General features: G+C 39.3%; 1 long non-coding RNA gene across 1 annotated transcript in view; it reads left to right on the forward strand.

The window, feature by feature from the left end:
* The first annotated feature begins 739 nt into the window (after positions 1–739).
* Positions 740–13784, forward strand: part of LOC136750556 (uncharacterized) — a 30339-nt gene continuing 17294 nt past the window's right edge. Inside the window, exon 1 of the long non-coding RNA XR_010816892.1 lies at positions 740–790. This is a non-coding gene — a long non-coding RNA (uncharacterized LOC136750556). The remainder of the gene's footprint in view (positions 791–13784) is intronic.

Consider the following 13784-nt stretch of genomic DNA (forward strand, 5'->3'; position numbering starts at 1 on the left):
AAGCCACCAAAAGTCAAATATAAATAAATCACCAATTAACTCCTGTGACAATTGTTCAAAATATTAAAATGGTACTAACATGCATCTGTTGCCTAAAAACTAAGAATCTCAGGAAATTACTTTTAAAATGTAGATGGTGTGAATACATTCTCACCACTAGATGCCACTATTGTGTACTTTATATACTTGCTAGTCACCTTAAAGATAGGCACCACTAAATTGTTTTGCAGCGAGGTGGGGGACCTCACAGTGAAATATCGCCTATGACCCCAAAAAGGCTAGGGTCAGCCCTGCCCATGGACCTCCGGGACAGGAATGTGACACCCCCACTCTAGTCACTCTTAAAAAGTAAGGGTTTCAGATTTCAAGAGAAATCAAGAGAATATTCCATTGTGTCAGAGCTCTACTAGCCCCACCTTTTGAAGACAATGTGTAAAAGTTTAACAAACTTGACATGTTGCACACTAGGGCAAAACATTTGCTATATTTGTTTTTGTTAGTTGTGTGTGCAAATTGTACTGCATTTCGCCATGCACCTCGCATTCAGGAAATCTTAGCAATAGTAAGTAAAATAGAGAAAAAGGTATGTATTTTTCTACTCTTCCATTTTCTTGAAAAATGTAATGCAAATCTTATCAGTTGTTTTAACCTTTGAACAAAACAGAATGCAGACTGAAGTGATTCTAGGCATGTGTAATTTATTTTACAATAATCTGATCTGTTTCATTTGTATTTGTTCAAGGAAAACTATCATGGAAAAGGGTTCCTTCTAACACCACAGAGCATTCATGTAAGTATTTGACATCTCTTTTAGAAATATATATGATATTGTTTTGTGTAGCTTTCAAACTGTTCCTAATAATAGTATTTGTTAATTATTTATGATGATATGTACATATACATAATGCATTTCAAATGTTTGGAGGCAAAATATTATATACACACAATATTGTTGCTCCCAGGATTACTAAAAATATACATCTGAGCATGAAGAGTAATCTCTAAAATTAGACACTATCAGCGGAGGATACAGGATTTTCATTTAGGGCGGTCTCATGAGTGGTGAAGCCCTCTGACACGTGGTGAAGACCCAGTTCCAGGCAGGGGAATTTTGAGTGCCCCTGGCCATGCAAATTAGAGCATTTCTGAGACAATTGAACTAGACATTTTTAATAGATTTTGACCTGAACTCTTCTATTAGATGGGTAAAAATCTAAAATTTTAAGTGAATCAAACAAATGTCTAAAAGAAAAACTGTGCCAGCATTGTAAAAGACATTGTTTATCGTTTCAAGGAACAGTACAGATTTTCCTATTCACCCTGAACTTTTAAGTGGTTTGCTTTCGTGCCTTCTTGGCCAGCAGTGGCTTCTTCATTCTGTTATATGTGTGAACTTTTTGCCTCCTTTGAAGTCCAGACTACTGTGCTGGACACCTTAGTGCTCAGTATGGTGTGCTGTGAATTGCAATTTCTTTCAGAACACAATGGAAGACTGTTTAATCTGTTACATTTGTTTGTTTTTAGTTAATGTAAGCATATTAGACTTTTGTTTGAATCACTGTTATTTTAAAGTTCATGTAATTTTTTTAATTTATAAATGTTCTCTTTGAGGTTTACTTGTAATGATACCAGGCTGAAGTTTAAACATCATCATCATCATCATCATCATCCTAATACAACAAAAAATAATGTAGTGATCCTGAAGCTTCACTAAAGGGCCTGGGCTTTAGTTTGTTACACTGGGCACGGGAGACTGGGGTTTGAATCTCAGTGGTAATATGTGACCCCACTTGTCCACACCGTACCTTTAACCACTTCAACACCATGACACACACGTACGTCAAATGAAAACCCTCACACAGCACCATGCCAAACCTCCATACGTCAAGATTCGTATTCTATTCTATTAGCGGCTTCTGAGTCTAGCATTTCAGGTTTCACTCCCAAAGTGCTCGTACTGTACCAGGTATACTGAAAGCCGGGGAAGGCGATCATGTGATGTTTTTATCCAATCGCATGACTATGGAGCATTAAATTAAATATTTAATTAATACATTAATTTGTCAAAATGGACTGGTGATAAGTACTTTAAAGTCTCCTAAGTTCTGTATTATTAATGTCCAAAAAGCAAATGTAATAGAGTGCTGTAACCCCATACACACACATTAGTCTCAATTTATACATTTATTTTAAATGAAGTCCAATAATTCAGTCACATGGACTACACCTAATTAGGACAGTTCACTGTGTTATTAGGGAACTTTACTGTGTATGTGCTGGAGTAGTGGTTAAGAAGCACATCTATGAACATGGGCTTGTGGGTTTGATTCCACATAGAGGGGGTATTATTTTTGATGTATTGATTTTTTAAATAAAATTAATTATTATAATATAATTTCATAAGGCTTGAACACAGCTTAATAATAATAATAATAATACTGTATTGTTACTGATTTCTAACATTTAATTTGATCCACTCTGACTGGTGATATTCTTTATATTACATTTTCTACCAGTGGCGTAGGCAGGAATTCGCAAGGGGAAGGGACATGGCGGGGCCCTTCCCCATAACCTTTTGAAAATTAAAGACCTGAAATGCACGATTCTGAGTCATTTCGAAGTCGAAGATCTTAGCTCAAAATGTCCATGAAATATATGAAATCTGGCAGATTTTGACTCATATCTGCACTTCAAAACCACATATCACTAAGGGACACATCTGATGAAAATGGCACCTGCCTAAATGCGCCACTGCTTGCTACTATTTACATTCCCTGAAGCGTTGTTCTTATTAAAACGCAATTCTAATTAAGAGAAACTCTGTAAAAACCTTATTAATCGCGTTATAAGTGTTCATTCTATTTAACTCCAGGAATAAAATATATATGGGTCAATGACATGACATGTATGTATTTGTGTCCAAAGCCATTCTTCTCCTAAACATTTTTTAAATAAATACATGTAATATATAAAATTAGTCTATGATCTATCTACTTTATATGGAACAATTTAATTTTATTTAAATATAATACATTTTTTGAGTTTTGGTGTTTCAAAGCCCCAAAATGTCAGGTGGTGCAACCGTCCAAACATATATGCATAGAACACATTTGTAGTAAAAAGGTTATTTTACTCAGTAAAATTCTTAATCAAATAGTTTGGCATAATTGTATGTTAAATTGCTTATAAATTATTAAAAGTTGTGAAACAGTGCTATGTTAAATTCATTCAAAAAAAACAAAAAACTTTTGTCTGAAAAATGCATTTCTCCGAATGTCAAATGGCGCAACTCATAAAATATGATATGTAATATCACTTTAAGAAAACTATGAACAGGATATGGCATCACAAAAGAAGAATTACAGTTACACCAATGGAAACAAGTCATGTTAATTAATGTTTTTGAACATATTAAAAACATTTGAATAATCATAATAATCTTTCTGTATGATATTAAGTTATTTAAGTGCATCTATTATAATTCATTTTTGTTTCAAAAGAAACACTTGAACTAAATAAACTAATTAACCAAGCATCTCATTGTGAACCTCCAGTCCATTGTGACACAGAGTCATACATGAAAGAATGTTGATAGTTAATGTATGTAAACTACTGAATTTATGGTCAGGCTTATAAATTCATACACTTCATATAGAAAACGTATTTTTAAAATATTTTCAAAGATGTTTTCACTATTTTATGTGTTCAGAAAATAATGCCTTTGGTATTTAATGAAAACAGTGATTTTTTCTGATCAAATGTTTATTATTTAAAGAAATAAACAAAGATAAAACACATTTTCATATAACAATTTGTTTTACAATTTGTGATTGGCGGATGGACTGAGCTAACGGTTCAAGGGATGAAGCAAACGAGAGGTAAAAGTGGGCAGCCCTGCCTAGTACCCCTAGAAATAGCAAATTGGAAAGAACATTTATTACCCGTCAATACCATGGCATTTTTAAGAGACCGCAACCGACCACGGATATTCCCACTCAAGTCGGTCAAAGGCCTTCTCAGTGTCCAGTGAAATACTGTTTTATTGTTTAGAGTATTTTACATTTTACAAATAAAAACCATTTCAATTTTTTAATACTTATGATTAAAAACTTTTTTTAAATCAATTCTTAAAATCACTTAAAATTTTTAAAATCTTTGTGATTTAACAAAAACAAAAAAACTTAACTTTAAATAAACAAGTGCACAAAACAACAAAACAAACGTGATTAAAGCAAAACTGCTAACCAACATAAAAGTCAAATACATTGATAATAACTGAAAATGCACTGGACAAAATAAAAAAACAATTAAAAAGGTAAAAATAAAAAACAAACAAAAAGGTCCAATGCATTTAAAATTAAATCCAAAACGGACAATGTATTTGACAAAAAAATAGAACAAAACTAAACCAAAAAAAACCCCTAAACAATTAGTGTTTTAAAAACAACTAAATCATTAAAAACAGTTAAAATTCATTTTTAAAAGTCATTTTAAAATCAATCATTCATAAAATAGTTAAAAGATCTTGGACTCGGGCTCCAGCAGGGGGAACTGACCATCCCCGGAGGTGGGTACCATCATGGGATCCTGAGCTCCCCCAGATCTTGTATATGCCAGTTCTTATAGGCTTCCTCCTTGCCCCTCTGATGGACCTCCAGATTGACGTGGTCCCTCACAAGCACCATGCCCCTCCGCGCGATGACAATCGGGTCCAGCTCCTGCTTATTGAATAGACAGATATTCCGTCCCTCCCACAGGGCCTGCTTCACTGCGCAGAAGACACGCCACCAGCACCTCAGGGTGGAAGATGTTAATCCCCTGGCAGGACCATATAAGATCTGCTGGGCGGTCGCCCGCGCAGGAACGGCAAACCTGTGGAGGAACGGAGAAAACAGGAGCCAGACCCTGTAGGCGGAGGGGCAATCTCTAAAGATGTGAGCCTCCGTCTCCTTCCTCAGGCAACCCTTATAGGGGCAGGTGTCATAAGGAGCTATGCCCCTTCTGTGCATGAACACTCGGGTGGGGAGACACCGACTCACAGCCATCCAGGAGACATCTTTCTGCGTATTCGTGAGGCAAACGTGCGTAGCGTTAGCCCAGATAAACCGGCAGGTTTCGGGAGGGAAATCTTCTATCCGGCTGGTCTCCTGGGTAGATCTCATCTGGGGTCTTATAATCCCAGGAGGCCAGCACGACTTTATGGAGGCCTACTTTGAGCGCAAAGGCTCGGAGCGCCCTGTAGAACGGCGGGGGATCCCACGAGTGCGGCCTGGTGTTATCCATGGCTCAGAGGCCGAATGGTCTCAGACTGCTGGCAAAATAAAAGCGGTTCATGAAACTCACTTTCTTGCCAGCAGCCTGGATGTTCTTGACCACATTGGCCAGCCCCTGCGCCTTTATCAGCCGCACAACGTCCGGGACCCCCCTGCCTCCATCCAGGGTACCCTTCATCATCTGCACTCTTTTCAGCCTCTCCATTTTGCTCCCCCAGACAAACCGAAATATAATTCGGGTCACTAGTTTTGCGATGACCTTGTCTGGGGGGAAGATCATTCCTACGTAGAGGAGTATCGGGAAGAGGATGGCCTTTACGACCAGCACCTTACCAGCCATCGTCAAGGTCCTTGTGCTCCAGCCGTGGATCTTCTTTTGGACCTTAGATATGGCCTCCTCCCAGCTCCGGGTGCCCGTGTTGGTCCCGTCGATCGTGATCCCCAGAACCTTGATAAACGGCTTCACAGGGAACACGGTCGGCGGGCCCCGGCCGACAGGCCATGCCCTGGAGAGGTAGACCTCGCTCTTGGCCTTGTTGACAGCGGCCCCCATCGCCCTGCAGAAGCCGTCCAGCAGTTCCTCGACCCTGGCAACGGACGGAGCGTCCGTGCAAACCACGGCCACGTCGTCCATGTAGGCCAGGGCCTTCAGTTGCTCTCCGCCGGAACCCGGGAGATGGAAACCTGTCACCCGGACGTCCCGGCGGATCGCCTGCATGAACGGCTCCAGACAGAGGACGTACAGCAGGGCCGACAGGGGACAACCCTGCCGGACCCCCGACCTGACCGGAAATGGTTCGGTCAGGTGGCGGTTCACAAGGACCCTGCTGCTTAGACCGCTGTAAATGATCTTTACCCATTTCCTCAGGCCAAGAGCGAGACCCATCCTCTCCATGACGAGCTGCAGGTATTCGTGGCCCACTCTGTCGAAGGCTTTCTCCTGGTCCAAGCTGATTAGGACCAGGGGAAGCCCTCTCTCATTCGAGTAGGCCACGACATCCCTGAGCAGCATGGCGTTGTCGGCCGCCGATCTCCCCCGGGCACCACAGACCTGGTCGGGACCCAGGACTTGAGGGAGTGGCCGCTGCAGCCGGAGCGTCAGTGCTTTGGCCAGTATCTTGTAGTCGGTGCACAGGAGGCTGTCCAGTGTCCAGTGAAAGAATAGCACAAGGACAGACAATGTCAGTGGCCGCTTGTAAAATATGAAGGAGGCAATGGATATTATCAGCCGCAAGACGGGTTTTAATAAAGTCTGTCTGATCGTGGTGTACTAACTTGGTCATATATGTCTCAAGACGACGCGACAAACACTTTGGCGTACAACTTAGCATACGCACCAATCAGAGAGAAAGGACAATAGCTTCCGCATAAAGTGGGATCTTTGTCTGCTTTCTATAATAAGGATATAACTGCAACATTAACGTCTGTAGAACCGTGTCGGAAATAAGTGGAGAAGTCGCGGAGACAAAGCAAACAGAACTTTAATCGGGCTGGCTCAGAAGCTCCACTGTCAGAAATAATTCCTTCAGTGAGGCTTAATGTTTACAGACATGAGTACAACTTTTATAGGGAAAATGACATAACATCTTATGGCCGTTCATCCAATCAGAAGATACAGGTCCGGGTCCGTTTACGATCTGTCCTCCCGTGAAGAGGTGATGGATACAAAAAGCAGATGTCCGTCTTTGATGTGCACTAGGAAGATGCGATCCCACGGTGGTCATTTACCTAGTGTCAATCGCTCATTAACAGAAACATTCCTGCCTTATCTGGAGAAACGATTAAGCCATAAACAATTTCACAGCAGACATCTGTAGGCTATTTCGGCACTGCATAATCTTTCATTACTGACGGGAGTTTCTAACAAATCGACCTTGTTGACCCTTTACTTGTCCTGCTAAATTGAATCTGGTACCAATGCTAGTACCAATACAAAACATTAAATAATTATCACAAAACACTTTCTTCAACTTCCTATACAGAGTCTTCAACGTCTCTCCGAAATGAGCCCTTCTTGACAGCGGTGTGTATCATATCACGTAAAAGGGGACCTAACTGAGGCCCAAAGGACAAATAAAACTCAGGGAATGCCATCAATTCCAGGGGATTTACCGTTTTTCATGTCTGGTTGCACCCCCTTCAGTTCAGCTAGGGATATAGGTGTAACAAGTTCTACTGCCTCAACTGAGGAAATATGAGGAAGCTGAAGATTTTGAAGAAATCTCATACATTTTCCCTGATCATAAGGAATATCACTACTGTATAATTTGGAATAAAATGAGTGGAATGCTGAATTAATCTTCACTGGATCTGACATCAGTGAGCCCTCTGAAGCTCTGACAGCTGGAATATCTGTGAAACACTCATTGCTACGGAGTGCGGTCGCTCTATAAGCATATGCGTGAGCTCGACTGCCAGGAAAAAAGGCTACAAATAAAGAAACTTAAATTGGAAATAAAAAATCTGGAACATGACAAAAAGGTATTGCTATACATTGACCATCCTTTGATCAATATGTCTCTACCATCTAACTTTTTTCTTTACATTTTTAGGAAAAGGAGAATACCAATAAATAAATACACAAATCAAAAAAGAAAAATGTAATGTGTCTTTTCTTATTGGTGGAAAAATTGATTTGTGATGGCCTCTCTGATGGCTCTTCCTGTTGGGTGATCCAACGCCACTGGGTCCACTACATCTGGTGGCATTGGCAGCTGGCATAGTGCTCTTTCTTTTCTAATAGTGGCAATGTTATGGAGCACCACACATGCTGCCACCACCTCACATACCAGCTCCAGACGCACCCGCAAGCCTTGCAGGCAAGCAAAGCGTGCTTTGGTAACCCCAAATGTCATCTCTATCCTGACCCTTGTGTTACTGTTTGCCATGTTATATTTTATTTGTTCCCTTGTTTGTGGGTCAGGATAGGGGGCATCATTTCTCACACCAGAGAAAGCATGTCTCATCTGCGAAGTAGTGGGGCTGTAGTCTGGGTAAAATCATATTACCGAGCCTGTAGCAGAGCATACTGTACCAGACTTCCGACATTCTTGCAGGAGTAGCTGTCTCTCTGAATAACGGAACTTAAAAATAAAGACTCTGGGCTTGTCTCGGCCTCCAGATGAACGTCCATTATAAATGCGATGAGCCCTCTCAATGTCAAATTCCCGCTTCGCAATTGAAGGAAACCATTCAGGGATTGCAGGTTTTATAAATCCGATGGGATTGTCTTGTTAAGCACCCTCTGGCAGGCCTACAATGCGGATATTGCTACGCTGTGAATGATCTTCCAATTCCACCATAATGCATTCTACAGACTCCAGCTTATCCGTATGTGTAATGAGGACATTCTGAGCTCTAACCACAGACTACCATACTGGTACACAGGTCACATGATCCCCCCATGAAAAGTGATTTTGATTTATATTTTTGCATTTTGTGGTACACATTTTCGATAAATTTTCCACATAGGTTAGGATATTTCAATTGCACATTATTCCTTCATTTCATATGCTATTTTCACCCAACAAAGTCTTCAACAAATACCAACAAATTTCAGTTTGAGTGGTATTTCAACATAACATTTTCATCTCAAAATGTTCCTTACACTTTAATGGAGGAAAAGGTAAAACATTTAAATTTCAAAAAACGCATTTCTGTTTTTGTGAAAAAAAAAACTTGGTAGTAGTTTAATATAGTTTGTCTGATCATGATCAACTATGCAGCAAATTATAGTACAGTTTGTCTATTTTCATTTGATAGGTGTCCATATTAAAAATGTAATATAAAAATATATATATTTAAAAACGTAGTCTAAGAAGTTTAAAACAGTCGGAAATGGGGGTGAGTTAAAAGCCAAACGAAACCAGAATAAAATGCATGAACTTCTTTCTTGTTATTTTGTGTTATTGAGCATATCAGGTGTTACAACCAGTCATGGCCCCATAAATAAAGAATTTAAAGGGACATTTAGTATGTCTTATGTATTTCAGATTCATATGTACTTGTTTCCAGTTGTGGGAAATACATTAAAAGTATATATTTTAAAATTAATATATGTTTGTGCAATCTGACATTTCTTGGGTGGTAAAATCAGAAATCGTATACAAAAATAATAAATGCCATCTTAAAAGCTATAAAACAAACAAGAATACACAAAATACATTCTTGTGAACATAAAAATGTATTTTACATCCATTTTGCTGTGCATTTTTTTTTTCATTTTGAAAACCTTATTTGTCATTGACCTATATACACTCACCTAAAGGATTATTAGGAACACCTGTTCAATTTCTCATTAATGCAATTATCTAACCAACCAATCACATGGCAGTTGCTTCAATGCATTTAGGGGTGTGGTCCTGGTCAAGACAATCTCCTGAACTCCAAACTGAATGTCTGAATGGGAAAGAAAGGTGATTTAAGCAATTTTGAGCGTGGCATGGTTGTTGGTGCCAGACGGGCCGGTCTGAGTATTTCACAATCTGCTCAGTTACTGGGATTTTCACGCACAACCATTTCTAGGGTTTACAAAGAATGGTGTGAAAAGGGAAAAACATCCAGTATGCGGCAGTCCTGTGGGCGAAAATGCCTTGTTGATGCTAGAGGTCAGAGGAGAATGGGCCGACTGATTCAAGCTGATAGAAGAGCAACTTTGACTGAAATAACCACTCGTTACAACCGAGGTATGCAGCAAAGCATTTGTGAAGCCGCAACACGTACAACCTTGAGGCGGATGGGCTACAACAGCAGAAGACCCCACCGGGTACCACTCATCTCCACTACAAATAGGAACAAGAGGCTACAATTTGCACAAGCTCACCAAAATTGGACAGTTGAAGACTGGAAAAATGTTGCCTGGTCTGATGAGTCTCGATTTCTGTTGAGACATTCAGATGGTAGAGTCAGAATTTGGCGTAAACAGAATGAGAACATGGATCCATCATGCCTTGTTACCACTGTGCAGGCTGGTGGTGGTGGTGTAATGGAGTGGGGGATGTTTTCTTGGCACACTTTAGGCCCCTTAGTGCCAATTGGGCATCGTTTAAATGCCACGGCCTACCTGAGCATTGTTTCTGACCATGTCCATCCCTTTATGACCACCATGTACCCATCCTCTGATGGCTACTTCCAGCAGGATAATGCACCATGTCACAAAGGTCGAATCATTTCAAATTGGTTTCTTGAACATGACAATGAGTTCACTGTACTAAACTGGCCCCCACAGTCACCAGATCTCAACCCAATAGAGCATCTTTGGGATGTGGTGGAACGGGAGCTTCGTGCCCTGGATGTGCATCCCACAAATCTCCATCAACTGCAAGATGCTATCCTATCAATATGGGCCAACGTTTCTAAAGAATGCTTTCAGCACCTTGTTGAATCAATGCCACATAGAATTAAGGCATTTCTGAAGGTGAAAGGGGGTCAAACACAGTATTAGTATGGTGTTCCTAATAATCCTTTAGGTGAGTGTATATATCCAATACCTACATAAGAAATAACTCCCCTAGTGTGTGGAATCGAACCCACAACCCCAAGTTCATAGTCAACTGTCCTAATTAGGTGTAGTCTATGTGACTGAATTAGTGGAATCCATTTAAAATAAATGTATAAATTGAGAATAATATGTGTGTATGGGGTTACATTTGCTTTTTGGACATTAATGATACAGCACTTAGGAGACTTTAAAGTACTTATCACGGGTCAAAACGGACTCTCGAAACTCCGTGAAATTCTCTCAAAACCAGTCGTCACCAGCACAGCAGCCATCGATCAACCCGCCCCCTGCGTGCGATTGGTGCCTCGGGAAGGTCAAAACCCGCCCCCGCAGGTGATTGACAAGCATTAGAAAGAAGTTCGTTTGCCAAATTGAAAGATCACTTGGCAAACAAAAGTTTATGAATTGATTAATTGATTTACGAATTGACTAATGTATTAATTAATTTACGAATTGGCTAATTCATTTATAAATTAAAGATTTAATTTTGACCCTTATAATGCTCCATACATGTTGATTAGTTTCCAATATACCTGTGCACGTCTAGAAGTATTTTGTTTGTTGCGGCAATCCATTCACCTTACACAAGTATATATAAATAGAGTTTTATATTATTTTTAGTTTGATAGCTAGTTTTCTTTGTTTAGTTGTAGATAATGTAGTTCTTAGCAAAAGCTAAACAGTGCTGACTACAAGGCAATGAAGCATCCATCACAATGCAGTGCAAAGCCCTTTTGAACATTTCAGTAAATGGCATATGAGGGGCTGTTCAATTCAAAATTAACAGAAAAAAGAAATCATATACCAAAGTGGATATGTCATATAGCAGACAAAATAAATCATATACCAAAATGGATATATCGTATAGTAGAAAAAATAAATAATTCATATACCAAAGTGTATATATCATATAGCAGAAAAACTAAAAATCATATACCAAAATGTATATATCATATGGCACAAAAATATAAATCACATACAAAAGTGCATATATCATATACCAGAAAAAATATTTCACATAGCAGAAAAAAATGTATACCAAAGTGACGTGGTGGAGATGTTGGGTTGGACATGCGCAGTGCGCCCGGGTGGTTAGCCATGAGAGGATCCTTCACAGGTCACAGGCATGAGAGCCCAATGAGGGACACATCGATCGATTACGAGCAGGAGATCATTATCGCTGAGTGTACATATACATTTATATACACATATTATATTACAGTTTTAACAGTTGGTACTGGTACTGTATTTGTTGTTTGTGATGTATTAATAACTCCATTTGTTTTTTTAATGTAATTTGGTGGTGGCCAATGTGATGCTATTCCAAGCCAGAACATATGGGCTAATAATAATCAAAATCAAGGCAAGACAATTAGGGTAGTGAAATCAATCTAGACTCATGAATGTACAGTACTGCCCAGTACTGCCCTTACATACCGAAGTCAAAACAGCAGAGTTCTTGACCTCATTCCGGCACTTACTCAAGACGCATCTTTTCCGACAGTACTTGTAATATTAGTCCTCTATCCTTGCTAAATATCACTTCACAGTTTTTATTATGCTTCTCGCGTTCTTGATTGTTTTCCTTCTTGCTCCCTTTCCCATAACCCCTGACTGTGACCCTACATCTTGACAGCACTTAGCTTTCACCGTCCAGGATGTAGGAAGTCACTTACTGTCACTTACTTACTGTTACTGTAAATTGTAAATTGGAATTTGTAAAATGTATTATTTTGAATTGCTATGTTTAAGTTAAATAGAATTTGTAATGATTGATGCCTTGTAATTAACTGTGTAGCGTAAGGTACACTTATAAATTTCAATTAAAGAAGTGAATTTATAGTATCACCTTATCACGAATCCTGGAATCTTGTAGAACTCAATTTCTGTAATAATTGGACGCAGACACCAATTCCAAAGATATAAATTGTCAAATTTATTCAAAACAAAGACTAAATGTAGCACTACACTAATTATACAAAAGGGAAAAACTAATTAAAATTCAACTCTAGATCAACAAATCAAAGACAAATCACTTCCGTGACCAAATCAAAGACCATGGGATCGCATATGATAACACAAATCGTTAAACAAAAAAGGTTATAAACACATTGACTACAATACCGGTTAGTAAGACGAAGGTGAGTCTCTCGTTAGTATTATTAGTCAGACATTAAATAACTACGCAGGTTAGTATTTATGTCAGGTAACTTCTCGTTATATATATATCAGTCTCATTTACGTTTAGGTGCCGAGAAAGATCCTATCATTACTTGTTACCACAATTTCCCTTAACTGATTATTATTCAATGGTTAAGGATAGGCAGGGTCACCAATAATCTAATGTCTATTAACTTGTATCAATTTCAGACTAAACAGTTAAACAGGAATGAGAAGATATTTCTCGGCGTTGACAGATTTTATTTCTAAAATTATCAACAAAACCGTTTAATGCAACACACATTTATATTTAAGAAAACTAAATGATATTACACATTCTAGAGTTATGAGTCACAGATTAACATTTCTAATTGATTTCTCAAATGTCATGAATCATGAACTCCAAACTGTTAAACTTATCTGAACTTCGTCGCAGAGAGGCCTCTCTGTCTTCGGGCTCAGATAACAGCACACGGCACGAGGTCCGTGTGGTTTGGAACAAAGGCAGTCCGGTTCGGCTTTGTCCAAGAACTTCCACTCAGTCGATGCACCTGGAAGTTGGGGTCTCGCGAATGTAGAGTCTTTTCCAAACAGATTTTCCACTGGTTTGAAGGCTCCAAGGCTGTGCACAAAATCTTCTTTGTAAGCAGGGTTCCACCGTAGTTACTTGAAGACAAAGTCTTTGAGGAAAGCAGGGCCCTGTTTGTTCCAAGGGTCAAGTTTCTTAAGACTCAATAGCTATTTAAATGACTGACACTTTCGTATACAGTCGACTTAGTCAATTGTCCAGCTGTAAAACTCCACTGATCAGGTGGGCACAGGTGGGCAGCGCAGTCTGTAAAGTTCTTTAT

The sequence above is a fragment of the Amia ocellicauda genome, chromosome 5, assembly GCF_036373705.1.
Source record: "Amia ocellicauda isolate fAmiCal2 chromosome 5, fAmiCal2.hap1, whole genome shotgun sequence".
Lineage (NCBI taxonomy): Eukaryota > Metazoa > Chordata > Actinopteri > Amiiformes > Amiidae > Amia > Amia ocellicauda.